The sequence below is a fragment of the Epinephelus moara genome, chromosome 22 (assembly GCF_006386435.1).
Source record: "Epinephelus moara isolate mb chromosome 22, YSFRI_EMoa_1.0, whole genome shotgun sequence".
Classification (NCBI taxonomy): domain Eukaryota; kingdom Metazoa; phylum Chordata; class Actinopteri; order Perciformes; family Serranidae; genus Epinephelus; species Epinephelus moara.
This window is the reverse complement of record NC_065527.1, coordinates 16,982,738-17,000,777: the sequence shown is the minus strand read 5'-3', so window position 1 is coordinate 17,000,777 and position 18,040 is coordinate 16,982,738. Positions and strand designations below refer to the sequence as shown.

The 18,040-nt window shown below is 40.5% G+C and overlaps 1 long non-coding RNA gene across 1 annotated transcript in view; it reads right to left on the bottom strand.

The window, feature by feature from the left end:
- LOC126383688 (uncharacterized) overlaps positions 1 to 16,766 on the bottom strand; it is a 180,157-nt gene extending 163,391 nt beyond the window's left edge. Inside the window, exon 1 of the long non-coding RNA XR_007569180.1 lies at positions 16,592 to 16,766. This is a non-coding gene — a long non-coding RNA (uncharacterized LOC126383688). The remainder of the gene's footprint in view (positions 1 to 16,591) is intronic.
- Between the last annotated feature and the right edge of the window lie 1,274 nt (positions 16,767 to 18,040).

Genomic DNA, 18,040 nt, shown 5'->3' with positions numbered 1-18,040 from the left:
GCTGAATGATTCAATGTAAATACTGTAGCACCAAACTAATGGAGAGACACTCTTGGTAAAGATGGTAAAAAGGCCGTTATCCTTTTCTCATATTCTGAGCCAAAAACCTTAACTTCAGTGGCACTTTAACTTGTTGTCTTTGATGGCGACGGCAACGAGATGCGGTTCACAAGCGTGCACTGTGACCTGTAAATTTTGGCTTGTAATTTAAGCGTTTCATTGACCTTCTCAACAATAAAATGATGAATATATGCCTCCAATGCTTAGTGTAGGCCCTTTTGGTTACTTCTCAATGACATCTGATCGTTATGTCTCCAAAAATCATCAATTGCCTACTGCAAAATGCCGTGTACTGTCACAACTGCCATAGCGCCGGTCACTGAATGTTGATAGTTTGTCTGAGTGAGTGGAGCGGGGCGTGGCTTAGCCATAGGTCAATTACACTTACATGGTGCACTAAAATATGTAACTGAAAATATTTGAAATGAGAAATAGGCAATGCAGTAACAGAATCTTGGATCATATTTTATCAGCACTGCTTAGCTTTACTGTTTGATCTCAGTAGTTTTAGCCTCCATTTTTACAGTACAGGAAACAGTATGGTGCCCAATTCCTGTTCACAAATTCTCATATTACAACTAAATAGTGCACAAAAATACATTTCGGAAGACATCTTAGGTGAAAATAGGCAATACAGTAAGAGAATCTTGGTTTATATTGTATCAGCGCTGCCTAGTTTTACTGTTTTACTGTTCACAAATTCTCATATTACATCAAAACAGTACACAAAAATATGTTTTCTGAAGACATCTTAGGTGAAAATAGACAACACACTAACAGAATCTTGGTTTATGTTGTATCAGCACTGCCTAGTTGTACTGTTTGATTGACGTTTGATCTGAGTTTGAAAGAGCAAGACAGAGGGAGGGGCAGGTCTCAATCCGGTTCTATACTCTTCGTGTCTTCGGTGGTGGACATACAAAAATGCAGCCGTACAATATGTAGATCAAGCAACAGCCCTATGGCCAGCAAAAATCCAAAACTTTTAACTGGGAGATCTGGGCCCTGGTAAGAATGAGGGAATTTACCATAGTTCGTGGACACATACAACCTTAATTAAAAAATCAGCAACAATCAACATTTCCTTCTCTGGTATACGAAAAAGTCTGGTGGCTTATGATTATTGGATTGATTAATAAATAAATTGTAATAAAAATACAAGCACTTAAATCCATGTATCTACACACACATACACACACCTATACTTGACTTGCAGTCCATTTACTGTCACGTTCACACACATGCAAGCGTGCACGTGCATACTGAATCTGTCTCTTTCATCACCGATGCACCCCATCAAGACAGGTCCATTTTCCACATTCCTTCCCCCTCCCTCTCCTCCATTGATTTGACAATCACTGTGTAATCTCAGGCTTAAATGACTCTTTTTAAAAATGCCGTGGGCACTAGGGTCATGATATTTCCCCTTAATTACTGTGCCACATTATCACCATAAAGCACTTTCCACCTCTCTCGCACTTCTAATTACATTGTTCCGATTGCCGTGACACATCCTTTCATTCGCTGATGCACTTTGCAAGCAAATGTGTGCGTGAGTAAGAAAGGAGAGAAAGAGCAAAACAGAGAAAGTGGATTAAATGGCACCACTAAACGCCTCACCATAATGCAGGCAACGTGTCTTCATTAAAGAAACGCTGTTAGTCATGTCCACGCTCACTGAGTGCTCACTGAACGCTTGTGATTTGTCGCCCTGACAGGTGCAACGAAATAAGAATATTTATCCCCGTCATCTGAGCTGAACACAACAGAGGAATGTGTGTCCTGTCCTCAGGATGAAACATAAAGACGCTTTTGTTATGATCCAATATATCATTTAATACCATAGTAAAAAGTTGCAACCACAACAACACATATGGCATGCACAGAAAAGGTTGAATTATACAATTATTATAGAAAATAGGGTATGCGAAAATGTAGCATTGGTATGTTGTTGTGCAATACTATGAACAGGACATTGTACATCTCTTAAAAAAAAAAAAAAAAAAAAACAGTTTGGGACTGGGTACTGAAAATCTTTACTCAGGCAAAAATATTTACTGCCATAAAAAATTACTCAAGTAAAAGTAAATGCATTTACAAGCACCTGCTTCAATCTTCAGTGCAGTACAGTAGAAACCAACAGTAGACAGGGGAGAGACACAGGTGGTTGGAGGTAATGTTGCATTCTGAAATAAATGTCCCAGAAATACATCCAGTATCTAATGCCATCCAACGACTGATACATTTAGACAATGAAACAGCAAACAAAATATCCACAAACAATTAATTAGAGCATCAATGTGTGAATTGATGCCATGAGCAGCTGACATCCTCTGATGCTTTTTGACATTGAACTGGTGACTCTGAGGGGTTTTGTGATTTTAGTTTTATTCAAAGATAAATTACTTCCAAAATAAAATTAGGTGATTGTAGGACAGAATCAGAAAATGCTGGTTTCCAAGCCTTGTCTCCTTGAAAGCATGTAATTATGTCCGGGTCTGAAAAGTGAAACCAAAGAGGCAAGTGCCTGAAACCTGAATTCCTTCTAATGGCCAGCAGGGGGCGACTTCACTGGGTTAAAAAGAACTCTGATTGTACAAAAATAAAATTACCTCATTTCCCCATTGATTTATTACCTCCGTAAACATTTTCCTAATGAGTTAATGGTCTCAATTGCCAGTCTTCTTCAATACAGTATGATCATTTTTTTGCAGATGATGATCCGATTTAAAGAAAAATAGACGATACAACAGGGTATGCTTTAGGGTGTAGATACCTTGTGATTGACAAGTTGTTATCATAGTAATGTCCTTGGTTTCTCCCTCACTCCTCCACAGTTCCACCCTCTCATCCAAATATGGTCATCTCTGGCTGAAAAATGATAACAGGACAGCGATGGCCAAAATGCTAAATTCATAACGCTTCATAATGCTACACCACAAACGCTACAGTGGCTACTACAACTTATTTTATATAGTCTATGCTTGGAGATCTGGGTGGCAGGTGTGTTTCTGTTATTTAGCCTATTCTAATTGATATAATTGTTGTGGACAAAATAATAGATACACCTGTCAGTATAAGGCAATACAGTTCAACACAAACCGCAGCCTCCAACATGATCATACAGTTGAATCAACATCTCTTAAAACAAATTTCAACAAAAATGGAACATTTAAACCTTCATAAACGTAGTTTTCTTTCAGGAATACTGTATTAAACTGCATTAGTTTTAGTTAGATGTACATTTCAAAATGGCAATTGAGTGCATAATTTTGATCAAGTTTGCATACTACCACTTAACAGATACTGGATGCTTCTGCCATGTATTCATTACTTTCAGCTCTCCATTTTGACTTGGGAACTCATTCTCATTCACTCTCAAACCCAGCATGTGGTGTTCAGGTGTTACAGCAAGGAAAATAAACACACAAATACATGATTTCTAAATTACCAATTTAGTAATTATTCATTTGTGTGTTTAATTCCTCTTAAACACACAAATGTGGATTTTTCTTTAAACCAAATTATTATACCAATAATTATATAAAAAAAGATTCTTCCTGGGTTACATGTGCCCCTGGGGAATCACTGATTTAATTTCATCATGTGCAAGGTATTTCTCTTAATTTGTGTCTTAAGTTGCAAAACAATGACAATCATCAGTTGCTTAGAACAAAAATTGTAGAGAAATATTCCATCTGGAAAAAAAATGGCTGAAATTGGGTGAGAGGCAGGGTACACCTGCCATATTACATTACATTTAGCAAGGCCATATTAGCAAGATGACAGCTGCATCAAAACTATATATTGATGCCATTTGAAATGTTTTTTGGTATGACTTGTGTGGCCATTAGCACTTAAGATGTGTTTAGTTAAAGTCAATTTGGGACATTACCAGTTTAAAAGAAATGTTACAAATTGCTGTGCCTTTAACATGGATGACAAGCCCTCAGGGCAGCTTCATTTCTTTGTCCTCTTATGTTGGACTGGGGATATTATGGACGTGACTCCCTATAGCCTCTCCAGGTACAAGTGGCATAACAAGACAGAACGGGCGGGGCTAGGTGGTTAGCATGCTCATTCAGTAGATATCTCTGCAACACCATACATAGATGTCTAATGCAAAATTGTTATTTCTTCACAGGCTATTGATGATTGTTGATATTTTTTGTTTTGTTTTAACCTAAAAGTCTGGCTACATCTTACACATTGTATCTTAAAGGCGAGATGTTCAAATTCATAAACTGAAACTGAGCTTTACAGCACAGGAGAAATAACTACAGGCTTGGCTTTCTGCCTTTAAACACCCCAACTACCACCATCACCCCACTTTACTTGTCAAAGTGTTCACAACCCATTATGAGGCCTTTCCACTGGTTTCAGTGTGGGATGGAGGGAAGGGCCCGGCGGCTGCAGTTCCACCAGGTGGGCTCTTACGCTAAATGGCCATTGCTCACTTAATGTGCCCATTAAGGGCAACGAAGTGTTGGACAACCCCTGCCTGAGTGAACACTGCATGAACCCTGGTGTGTTCCGATTGGTGGTCTCCATTTCTTTTACTCTTGCTGTTTGTCTGTCTGTCTGCCTGTCTGTCCCCCTCTTCAAACCAAAGCTATTATACACTAACAGCAAGAGCCACGTTATGTGGTACATAACTCTTCAACAATTTGCATTTCCCCCAGTGTGTCTGTAGTGCCATTACAGAGCAAGAGGACAGAAGGAAAAAAAACTTAAATGGAGGTTTGAGTGTTTTGTATTGAACGAGAAATCAGGAGGAGCAGAAAATAAGCGGATCGAGAACATTTTTTTCCTGTTTTGTGTGTGCACAGTTGAAGGTCAGAGCCTCGGAGCAATTAGAGTCTCAATTTAATATGTAAGCTAAATGCTAAATAATGCACCTCATGTAAAATTAATGGTTGGATTGGTGCATGGATGCATTAAACAAATCTGTCTATATGGGTCTACAGTACATCTCCTCAATGAAAGACGGTGCTGGGCTATTAGTTTTGCGACCTTTCATCTGTAGTGTATGCAACTGATGGTTTTATTAGAAACATTTTTGTCACAGTTTTTAAATCTAAAAATCTTGCAAAAGAAATCCTTACTTGTACATTAAAAATAAGTAAAATGTTCACATTTGTGTGTCTCTCTGTGTAAAATTACAAATTGCAAAAGCTGTTTTGGTTTATCTGTACAAATTTCAAACTAAAATTTGTGCTTTAGAAAATAGAAATATTCTTACCAGAAAATGTCTTATCTATAATAGCTGGGCTGGCAAAGCAGTTTTGCCTCATATGGGAATTTTATGGCCATTAGGTTTATTGAGTATTAAAGAGGCATATGAGCCAATAGTCTCATGTAACACTGGATCTATTCTATAGCTGGTTATTTCATCTGTAGCTATAGGCCTTATATGGGACCAGAGGTTGTGTTAGACTGTCTTTCAGTATGATGGATGGGGTCACAAAAGTTCTGACATAATCTATTCTTCTTCTTATTATTATTATTATTATTATTATTATTATCTGTAAATTATGCATTCATAATGGTGTTATAGTGCTATTTGTTTTAGTAGCCTACTGGAGTGTACCTATTAACTTGTTGCTTGCTTCGAAGGTTACGTAACCACTGTTCTTACTGTTGCAAGAGCACATAGATTAGTCAACTGCAACTATAAAAAAAAAAGGATGTTTTGCTGCCTTTTCATCTCTACTTGTTAACAGCAGCTATACACTGAGAAAAAAACTTTTAATCTGTGTTGCTGAAAGGAATGTGAGCGTGAATGGTTGTCTGTCTCTAAGTGTCAGCCCTGTGATAGTCTGGCGAACTGTCCAGGGTGTACCCTGCCTCTCGCCCAATGTCAGCTGGGATAGGCTCCAGCCCCCCCGCGACCCTCAAGAGGATGAAGCGGTTAGAAGATGGATGGATGTTGCTGAAAGGCTATTCCCGGCAGCCACCAGCAACTTTTAAGGTGGAATGTTTTTTTGCATGTTACTCAGTGAGTTGATGTTTTGGATCAATCAGCACACCTTAAATGTCAATTTGACAACTTTGACCATTCCATTTGATGATTATTAAATGTTCAAGAGCTTTAAAAAATGTATATGAATTTCAACCGGATTATGTGAATTGCAAATATTCTATTTCCTCACTTGGAAAAAAAGCTGCAGAGCGTTGTTCCATTGCACCCCTGTTTGTGAGGGACGGAGAGAAAAAAATAAAGGAGACACTAACCATGCAAAGAAATATCAGAAACTCAGCTGCTGTGACATTTTACAACAGTATGTAGCGATATATCCCACCAGCGCTATGGCTAAAGCCAGCTGGACAACAAGGTGATACACGTGAGATCAAAGACAAGACCAGACAATAGCTAACTGATATGCACACACCACCAACTGGACAGGGGTGTAAATTAGTTAAAGCTACAGTAGATCGCCCTCTGTGTTCTAACCTGTCTAGACAACGGACAGTCATTGATGGAAAATGTTTGGTGAACGCAACTTCTGTATGGCACTGTGCAGCAGCAAGACTAGTATTCGCCTGTAACATATGACCACACCACATTTAAATAAAATGAGGCAGTCATCTGTCTGTTTTGGTTAATGAGCCTCAGGTTAAGTATGATTAACCTAAATATGGAGTCAGTCCTGCGTAATTTGGTCAATCATTCTTGACCTCAAGATAAACAGATTAAATATTTCCAAAGTAGCTAATTATCTCAGCGTTGGGCTGTTTTTTATTTATTTATTTTGTACAACCACTAATTTGTTAAGGTGGTGGATTAATTAGAAATAAACTCTAAACATCTTTCAGCATTAAAACATCCAGCTACTTACTGGTATTTTATTTACCGTACTGCTCCTATAGTGTGTGATGAGCATTTAGATGTATGACAGATAACCTTTATTCACAGATCTGAGTGTAGCATAACTTATGTAGTCAGCAGTTGGATAATCGACATTCATGTATTCCCGTTACTGACATGCTTTTGCCATATGCTATTGTTCTCCTTTGAAATGCAAAATAAAGGTATATGGCTTTTCCATGTGTTACTATAGCTACCATATTGCAGCTAACAATCCACACTAACATGGTGTAAGCATTACATATATCAGCATGCCATAGGTACTGTCCAAGGTTACATATATGCACAATACCCTCCAATATAATACACGACTTCACTTATGATGTCTTTTCAATGCCTGCGATGATGTGGAGGGAGATGGATTGCTTGAAAGGGATGAGGAATAGATGGTGTGGGGTGAGGTGTCAGGGTGTGTCTATTTGTCAGTGTGTGATTGCATCAGTGTGTGGGCATGTGCGTGTGTGAGTGCATGCAGCACACTGGAGGTAGCAAAAATAGGTGAAAATAAGTGTGTTTCTGCGCCTACGTACGACTGTGACTTAGCTGTGCGACGCTCTCAGCCTTTGATGACCTTTGCGTGTTGCTGCTGTGAGCAGAGTGACCCGGCTGTACTCATTAAAACCAATGGAACGGATCATTCCCCGCTAATTGTTTTCCACTGACAAATGGCTCCTCTGACTCCCGAAGACTGCTGCAGGGGCCCTGCCTGCCTGGAGCACACTGACTTCACTAATGAGAACTGCTATCGTCTGTGAGTGTGTGTGTGCGTCTGTGCGTGTGAGGCAGTGCAAAATGTATGTCTGTGAATGTGCAAGAGTGTGTACGTGTGCGTTTGTGTATACTGTATTTGTGCTGCCAGCCTCCCTCGCTGTGCACTGGCATGTGTAAAGTCGGAAACACTGCTACATTAGGCTCAACATAAGCCATTAAGGCATTTTTATCTTGTCAATCACCCTAACACCGAGATATTGTTAACACGTAAACTATTGTATCGAAGTGTAACTGCTTAAAAAGTCATTATTTACAGCCGAACACATTTCAACGTGGGGACGGCAGTCATTTTAGTGAGCTGAAGGTAATTGTGCCCTCATTTACACTGTAGGTAGAATATTTCTATTATGTCAGCTTTAGTGGGGTTGTCATCATTAAAAATCTGGTAAAAAGAAAAAAAAACACTTCTCCTTCACCTGGCCTCCCATTGTGTCTGCATACATATTCAATCATTTTGATTCCGTCATGCAAACATATAAAATACAGGGTCTTAGACATCCTCCATGAAATCCCATATAGGTGTCTCCTGATCCGGCATCAGCAGGACGACATCATCTGTGAGAGCCCTTTAAAACCCCTACAAACACTGTTGCAACCACAGAAATAGAATGAGAAAAGAATGGACATTCCTTTTCATATCAATGTAGCAGGATGGTCGGAGCAATTTTTATGTGCACCATTGCCATTGCAACTGTTGTAGCAGGCTAACTTCTGTATATAATGTATAAACACACAAACAAACCTACTTGCGGCAAGTCGTGAACTCATGACCGAACAAACAGTGGAGTAGTTTGTACGGTAACACTCAAGCAAACCCTTACTTTAAAATATTACGGTAACTGTTTTTCACCTGTTTCTTTAGTTGCCATTAATTGTATATTTGTTGAAACATGATGTTCTGTAGTTGCCACCGAAAAATTTGTGAGACTTGGTACTCAGCAGACAGCTGAGACTGAGACAGAGAAAGACGGCGTGCAGATCAGCATACTTTAATTCTGTGCATTAAGGGTTTATTTCGACCAAACCAGAGGTGATTGTTGGAACAGTGGGCCAATTAACTACAGTAGATGGCTGATAAGACAAACAAAGACAGTTGTGGTGAGTTTTATTTTGTTTATGTTGAGTTTGAATAAAGCGTGTTTTACAATGAGTTAACAAGGCAGTTAAGCTAACATTAGTCTTCAATGAAAGAAAGAAACGAGGATTGGTCTACAGCTGTATTTTTCTGTTTAGTCAGGATAATAAGGTTAAAAAGAGTCCAAAAACAGAGTTCTCCAACTAGTAAGTGTTTAAAATGTTTAAAATTAGCTGTAGAGCCTCAGAATATTTTTTGCACCAGGCTGTAAACATGTTTATTTCCTCCTGTATAGTTGGACATTTTAACATGGGTGTTTGGGGAATTTACCCTGTTTTGGAGCCAGCCTCAAGTGGCCATTCAAGGAACTGCAGTTTTTGGCACTTCCATGTCATCTTCCAAACATGTTCCATGTTTTCAGCCTCAGAGGTTACCACTTGGGTTTTAACCAGGGGGGAACTGGAAGATGGTTGCTACGCTTCCACAAAAACACTGTCCCAATATCAGCAGTAACCACTCAGTGCAGAGCAGCACAACGAGCTAGCCAGTGGGATAGAGATATGCACTAACATGCACACGTAGCCAGACCAGCTTACGACACCAAATCACAGAGAAGCTTGGATGACAACACACAAAGAGGAAGCATGACTTAATTTTCTGCTAAAGACACCCTGTATGTTGCTGAGTGTCTCACACACAGAACCTTTAAGCTGAATAGTAGCATATTACGCTTTTACACTGCACTCTTTTGCCACAGTGTTGTGAACTGGGAAAGCACTCTTTACAGCCCCACTTATGTGTGTTGTAACCATGACAACTGACAACAATTGCCATTTTCTTTTGGGCTAGTCAAATAACTTGGGGAAACAGTTCAATGTTTTTTCTATTCATTTTATTTCTATGGTTACAACATTATAACAGTTTTCGGCCCTGATCACGATATGATTGAGGTTTGGTTAGGTTAAGGCACAAGAACGACTTGCTTTAAGGTGTACTATGCAGGATAGTTGGTTACTGCTGGTAAACATGTTCATCAGTGAAAGTGAAAGTAAAAGCCAACCCCAGATTCACTCTAATTTAGCATTTCACCATGTTATATCTGTGTCTTTTTGGTGCTGTGTCTTTTGGATGCACGCTGCTTACGGTCTGGCACCTGCCCGCTATCTTTTTATATAGCTCACCTCACCTGAGTGCTGTGGGGGAACACGCACATAAACATCCCGAACACAGAAAGTACGAGAAAATATAAAACAAATACAGTCTCTGCAGAAAAATAAACAGACACCGCTAGTGGGTCCTAAGTGATGATTGCGAGGGATTACTTATGTGCAAGTCTATACATTAAGAAAAATGTATATCTCAAAGGTTAGGGAACAATTGTTGTTGTGGTCAAAAGTAACCAGCACTAATTGTCAGTAGGAAAGTGGAAGTGAACAGCAGTCTCCTGTCTCAAAGCGATGCAACAATGCTATGGTTAAGGTTTGATTAGATTTAGGCACAAAAATACTTGTTTAAACTTGAACATAAAGTGATTTTCGTCAAAGAGATTAAATGCTAAAATGATTCACATTGTAGTTTTTTCAGGGGCGAGGACTGCCTCTGTTTTCTTATTTCTTCAGCTTTTGGTGCATATCAATGGTTCGTCCACCATTTTCTCCTCTTTACATTGCTGCCGCCTCTCTGATTTACACTCTGTCTCTCAGCGCTGCATCCTACCACACATACCTCTCTTTCTCCCCATTGTCCCTCTCTCTCCTTCCACCTGTTCCATGGTCCACTGGATGACTGTGAATCCTATTAGGGGACACCCCTCAGCACCGTCACCCTCCTCCCCAGCCACACTACCTGGCACTAATCCATCAGAGGGGCAGTCAGGCTGCGCACCACCCCGCCAACACCCAATCCCCGATACCCGCCAGTGCCCAGTGCTGCAGCAGAGGCCCCAGCTGGGGGACCGCCAAAGCTCGGTCGTTATCAGATGACGGATAGCTTCATATCAGGTGTATAAAGCGGGCGAGCGCTGGCGAGGGCCATCTGGCCAATGATTTGGGGGAAGTTGGGAAGTCGGGTCCGCAAGCGAGGTATAGCAAGGTGGGTGATGATGATGGATGGAGCCAGGAACATCACCGCCAATCACAGCAACCTCCAGCAGCTATTATACATACATGTGTGGAAGAACTGTTTGACAACCACACAAGTATGCAGGCATTGTTAGACACTAGCTGCACACAAAATCTCCCTAACTCCACCTTTCTCTGAGTCAGTCTTCTCTCTCTTTCCTCCTCTCAGTAATCCTTCCTCTTTCTAACCTTTATCTTTCCAATTGCATTATCGTCCTTCTCCTGTCCTTGCAGTACATTGGCTGTTCTCAGTCCATGCAGAAAAATTCAACATCTCATTCCAACATGCAGGAGTGTGGTTGTAAATTCAGTACCTGAGGTGTCAGTTATCCCTCTGTACCTTAACATGAAGTTTGGTGAATGTAACAGGCTCCCTCTGAGGAAGTAGAGATGGCTAAAATCAGGACACAGTGACTACATTTACATGCACAAAAGACAGTATTCCTACTAAGTTGTTGACATGGTTAATGAAAATGAATATTCCATTAATATTCTCGTTGACATGCAGCTGCTCACACACAAACAGACATGCCCTAACATGTCGTTTCTCACGTCAAAATATGAATAAGTGTAACGGCTGTTGCTTGTGCCAAAGTTTTCCACTGGTGGCAGAACACAGCCTCCCTCTTTCATTTCTTCACCTTCTTAAAAATGTCGCCGTTACAATATCTGTTGATGTCTAAATCTGTGAGAATGTTTAAAAGTAGGTGTATTTCTTCTTCTGACTATAAATGTGGGCTTTTCTTTTGGGCATACATCTCTACGGCACAGCTTTGCAAACTGTTGGCTAGTTGGTTTCTGTCATCTATGACAACGCACAGAGGGGACTGACCAGACAAGTTGCTGTGTGTCGCAAACTGTGGTAAAAAAACCCAGCCGAGACACATATTCCGAATGAGCTGTTTGCATATCCAAAGAATCCTATTAAAACCTGAATAGTACCGGCATATCCCACGTCTTAATCTAAGGTATCCTTGTAAAACAGTTTGTGTGACATGAATGATGCTACGTACTTAACGTAAAGTTGCGTACTAAATGTAAAGTTACGGTTAGGTTCAGGCATAAAGTTACTGATTAGGTTTAGGAAAGGAAACCTGGTTGGGCACCTTTAGGTTCAGGCAAGTAAAGTTAGGTTAGATTTCGGCAAATATGTTGCTGAGCCTTGTACCTTAAAATGACTCAAAGTTCCCCCGATTCTGAACATCGGTCTCCTCGAGAGAGTCCTGTCATTTGTGACCCACCTATCCAAGGGGTAACTTCCTTCTTCACTGCCATCAGCACCATGATCATGCAATCGCTGCTTTCCCGAATATGTGGGTTATACACAAATTACTGGCTTGTGGTTGCGTGAGATATGTATGAATTTTAGTTTGAACTTTTTGTAGGAGAATGTAAGAACTGTGCATGAGAACAGCCTGCTTAATAGGAAAACACTACATTCTGAATAAGGCCTAATTTGAATACCCAAACAGAATATGCTGTTTACATTACCTGTGTAAAAGTCGGCATACTGGGTGCGGTTACATGATGGCTTCTCATTCAGAATGAAATAAATCTGAATGAAAGCATTCAGAATTAAAGTCTTTCCAGGTAGTTTACATGAGAAATATTCATTCCAAATGAGGGTTTACACGGCAGATCAGTTTAATTGCCTTTATTCGGTCCGTGCAAGGTTTGGGGCAGGGAAGGTTTCTGATTGGATAGGGGGCGGGGCGGATTTTACGTGTTTACGTTTACCGGAAGAAAACACTGTAGTCCTCGCTCCAGATAACAAGATGCTTTACGATGCCATTCTTAGTGCCTTTTTCGGGCTTGTTTTGCTTATATTCTTGAAGCAGCAGTACGACAACAACCTTGTTCTGCTAATGCTTCGTCTGTTGAGGAGGAGAAGGGAGGTAGAAGGTCGAAGAAGGGAGATAGAAGACGACTGCTCTATCTCAGTCCGTTGCTATGCACGCTATATACGTCATCGCGCCAGAAGGGCAAGGAAACAAGCATGCGCAGAAAGACCGGAATGAACTTAAAGAGGAATGAGTGTATACAAGCGCGAGAAATTTCGAAATTCGAAATTCGAAATTAGAAACGGAATATTCCAGCCCCTTACATCGGATTGAATTTTCAATCGCATTGGCCATTTTCATTCGAATTACGTGTTTACAAGATCACTTCTAATAGGAAGGAACTTTCATTCCGTATGAAAAGGGAATAAAACTGTCCATGTAAACGTACTCACTGTCATATTTAGCAAAATATTGAAATATTAATGTACATGTAAACATACCCACTGGCTTTTTCCATCAGCTGATAGAGATGACATTAATTTCTCAAGAAGGTGAGTCAGTCATTTTCATTTGAGCATGGTACAGATAGAATTAAATTTGTATATACTTTGAGTTGTGGCAGCATCATAGTCTATAAATAAAAAATGGATCCACCATAAAAGAAAACATAAGTTTGCCAGCATTGTTATGACCATCTTGTGAAATGTTAATGAATGCTACATTTCCCATTATGTTGCTCATGCATCTAAAGGAAATAAATGTGTCCTTGTGTGATGAGAATAAACAGTGGAAGTGTGTTCTTGAGTCGGTGAAAACAGTGAGTCAAGAACACACTTCTGTTTCCCAAGACAAAGGAGTGATGTTAGGTGGTTAATTACTTTCTGAGCTGACGAGTAGTTTCATCAATTGAATTCCACTGTACATTTGTTTTTTCCAACATCAAGAGGCTCAGAAGATGATTCATCAACCGAGTGACATTGTAACAAAGGGATTAGCACTGCTGTCATGGTGGAGCTACGAGGGTAGGAATTACAAAGGGCAAAACCTTCACAGTGAAGGAAATGCCTATATTGCATTTTCATAATGAGATACTACTTGCTGGATGAAAACTACGGGGTGTGTTGGAAGCCCCTGCACAATATAAGTCTATCAGCAGTTAATATTACATGCCCTTGTGTTTTTGAGATGTAGCGTGTATAAAATCCCAAGGATCCGTAAACTATACCTGGCTTCCTAATATTCCCGAGATGTGTTTTAAAGGTCTCATTGACTGAGTACACTTCCAGTTGTTAAAACATGGTCTCGTCTTGGCAAATTAATTCACCCCATCATCCCCGGTGTAAAATCAGGACTCAACTTTCAGAGGTTCAACTCACTTCGAGAAAAAAAAAAAAACAGACGTTGTGCCAGACTGACTGATGAGGAAAGCAACTGAACATTTCTCATATCTTGTCTGTCAGCTTTTTTCTCTTCACAACCAGAGGGAGTAAAGAAGTGATGGGGAGGAGAGGGGTGAGGAGAAGAGGCGGTGTGGTAGCAAACAAGCGGGGAGTTTGTCACGTGTTCACATCAAATGCATATGGAAAACTACAGCACCTCAAAGCATTGTGGGATACCCTTCAGGCCTCAGGAGAGAGGCAATGACAGATGTATGTATATCTGCCATTTTGGGATTTGATGTATGCAAAGACAATACATTGGGAATATCCAAGTTTTTGTCTTTTTTCTCTACCTGCACAAAGGAAACATCCCGGACATCATATTTAAATGTGATACATTCGTTAAGATGACAACCTGTCTGTTTGCTCATTAGACATGGACTTTGTCCTGTAATATACTATGACATAATAAGACATCATTATCATCAATGTGATTTGAAAGTTATTGTCTTAGATGTTTGCATGCTGTCAGGAAATTTAGCCAGTCTTCTCTAGAAGTTGGAAAGACTCATTTACATTCTCACGGAAGACGGCGAGGTTGTCAGTTTTCGCCCACTTAGTTCTTCTCCTTTGCTAAGAGCCAGACGGTGGGTTGAATTCCATAATACCCCAGTGTGTGAGTAAGATCCCTCTCCAGACACTACCTGCATAAGATGCTGCACTGCAGCTGCTATCCCATCATGCAGCTCTGTCTCTATTCCTCTGCTACAATCATTTTCCATCTCTATCAAAGAAGGGTTAGGGATTGTTTTTGCAGTTTAATTCCTTGCTTTTCATACTTCCTCGGCGAGTTGTAGAATAATGTATGTAGCATTTCATATTTGAATATTCAATTATTTTATGACAGGAAAAATTTTTATTCATTTTAGTACTGCATGTGTGTTTCAATGGCATGTTGATGATGGAATCAAGGAACAATCAGTACCTCAAGTTAAACCAAAAACCCCTACATATCTCCTCAAGTATAACAGTTTACCGAGTTAACACAAAATCTCAGACTCTTTCTAGTATGTGCAGATTCTAACCAATTAACCTTGGGAGGACGTTCAATAAAAGCCACATTTTTCCCTTGACTGAATGGCACTCCCTGTCTCCATCAATGCTACGTTCATTTTTTTGTACGGCAGATTAATCGGGTATTCAATCTTTGCCGAATCACTTGAGGACAACTCCAAAAGTGACTGTTACCTTGGACACGATTCTCAAAAAAAATAATGTGCTTGCTGGTGTACCCCCATTTACTCTTGTTAATGAACTGTTCAAAACAGTTCAATCTACAGAGGGGTTTTTGTGCATTCAGAACTGAATGTCCTCTATTCCAAAAACATGACATTTACACAATGCACACTAATTGGTGTGGTGTATAAATATATTTCTAAATCAGTCTCAGAGGGAACTGGACTGTGGTACATTTGTTAAAAGATGTGTGTGCAGCTTATCTGCAATCCAGTCACCAAAAAAGAATGGCAGTACTGGACGACACGGAAATGTAAAATAACAATAGTAAAAGTACTGAATTCAGCAAAATGGCCCATGTGAGTGTTTTACTATGCTAAGTTGTATCACTGGTTTACAGCAATACATAGTGCTGTTGCAGATTGTCAGAAGGGGTCTAAATTTAACTGCAAGTCCTCCAACCCATACGAGCCCATGGACCTTGTGGTTCTACCCTACAATACGACCCACAGGCACTATTCCTAGATCAGCACCCCTGGTGGCAGGAGAGCAACATGTCTTCATATCTAAACAACAGAATAGGTTGTCTGTTAATGACTCCCACAGCAACATGTATGACCGTTAATGGTCGCAGTTTTAAACGTGTGGTTAACATTGTTAGTTTCAGCAACAAAACTATGTGGTTAGTTTTAAGAAAGGATCATGCAGAAATAAGTACATTTGTTAAATAACTTCAGTTACGTACACGGGAAATGGTAGTATGTTGCATTAACTTTAATGTTATGTTTATAAGTTAAAATAACAAAAAGTTGGCTTTCGGTTTCACCTCCTCCTCGGACTTTGTCTCGTGTGATACAATGTCACCTGACTTCCTCCTTTGCTCCCGTCATAATACCTATGGCCACTAGAGGTCACTGACAAACACTTAATGTAAATATGGGTCGTAATAGAGGGCTCTAGGGATGACGTTTTTTCTGTTGGTCGACACAGAGGTAATCATTACACTGGTTCCCTCGTCAAAAAACCTACGGGATTTTTTTCCATTGGATTTTGGATTGGCAAACAAATGTTTATTATAGTTACGCATTTTGTTTAGCAAGATAATCTCCACAAATGAAAACCACTTTCATGATTATTGAAGCCAACATGCCATTGCTAGAATGAGTATAAATATATATATTTATTCATTCATTCATCTTCTAACCACTTCTAACCAGACTATCGCAGGGCTGACACATAGAGACAGACAACCATTCACGCTCACATTCACACCTACGGACAATTTAGAATTATCAATTAACCTAGTCCCCAATCTGCATGTCTTCGGACTGTGGGAGGAAGCCGGAGTGCCCGGAGAGAACCCACGCTGACACGGGGAGAACATGCAAACTCCGCACAGAAGGGCTCCCACGCCCGGGATCGAACCGGCAACCCTCTTGCTGTGAGGCGAGAGTGCTAACCACCACACCACCGTGCCGCCCTATATATATTTATACATACAATATATATAAAAGCTTAACTTGTAATTAGAAACATTCAAGAGCCAGACAGGTAGACTTATCCATCTACTATAGGGATCAGGCAAAGAGGCAGAAATCCAAGAAAGCTGACGGGAATCAGACAGATGATGGCTGGAATGCTAAGCTGAAGACACATTAGACTGTCTGGGACTGGGAATGGGCTGGTATCAGAGCATGTGAGCGAAGTGGAGCAGTGAGAATTTCAACTCTTCACTCACGAAGCTGTTTACAGAGTCATTCCAGGCTGCTCCTCACAATATTGCTCCACATGTAACTCCGATTTTACCCTGCCCCACTCAAATTGCTCACTTACTGAGTTTGTAAACTCCGGTGTCAAGCTATTAGCAGGCGATTTTTGACAGAAAATAGCATGTGCACCCAGTACACAGATGTATTCTGGGTTGGGAATGCTTCTAACTCATTGTATGAGCAGTACCAGAGTGAACTTGGAGTGGGACTGAGGGTGAGATAAGGCGACACTCCAACTTTTTTAAAAAACCCACTCTGCGCTCCATCCACAATCCCTCCACTCCCTACTTGCTCACACACTGCTCACATGCTCTGACCGCTGTACGTACTGCAAGGCTAATGGGAAAGTGGGAACAGGTGTGCAGGTGAGTGGAGCAGCTCAGGTGAGGGGAAATAGCAGAAACACGGGGGTTAGTGCAGGGCAGGTAGTATATAAAGGGAGGAGAGCAAATAGGAAACATGGAGCTAGAATCAGGACAGAAGCATCATCATTTTTATGCAAATCTGTCAGACTTCAACTCCACTACTTCACTGCTGATGTCTTTTTCTTAATGAAACAACAACACCAAGCAAACTACTTTACTTTAGTTGTCTCTCTGCTCATCTGGTTGCTTTTGGAACCAGTGGTGGTGATGATGTTGATGGTGGGCTGTTTGGCTTCAGGCTATGTTGATCCAGTGCCCGATAATTACAGGGTTCAAATGGCACTTGTTTACTGTCAACTCCCAACTTATATTTGTCTCATTCTGGCTTTGTCTCGATGAATGTAATATGAGTGTGCCTGTGTGTGTGTGTGTGTGTGTGTGTGTGTGTGTGTGTGTGTGTGTGTTTGTGTGTGTGACTGTCACAGGTGGCCGCCCAGTAGGTGGGAAAATGCAGGAAGTCTGCTTGTCTGTGTCCACATGTATCAGACGCAGCATGTTTTTCCCTTTCAGAGGCGAGGTATCCTGTGTGTGTGTGTGTGTGTGTGTGTGTGTGTGT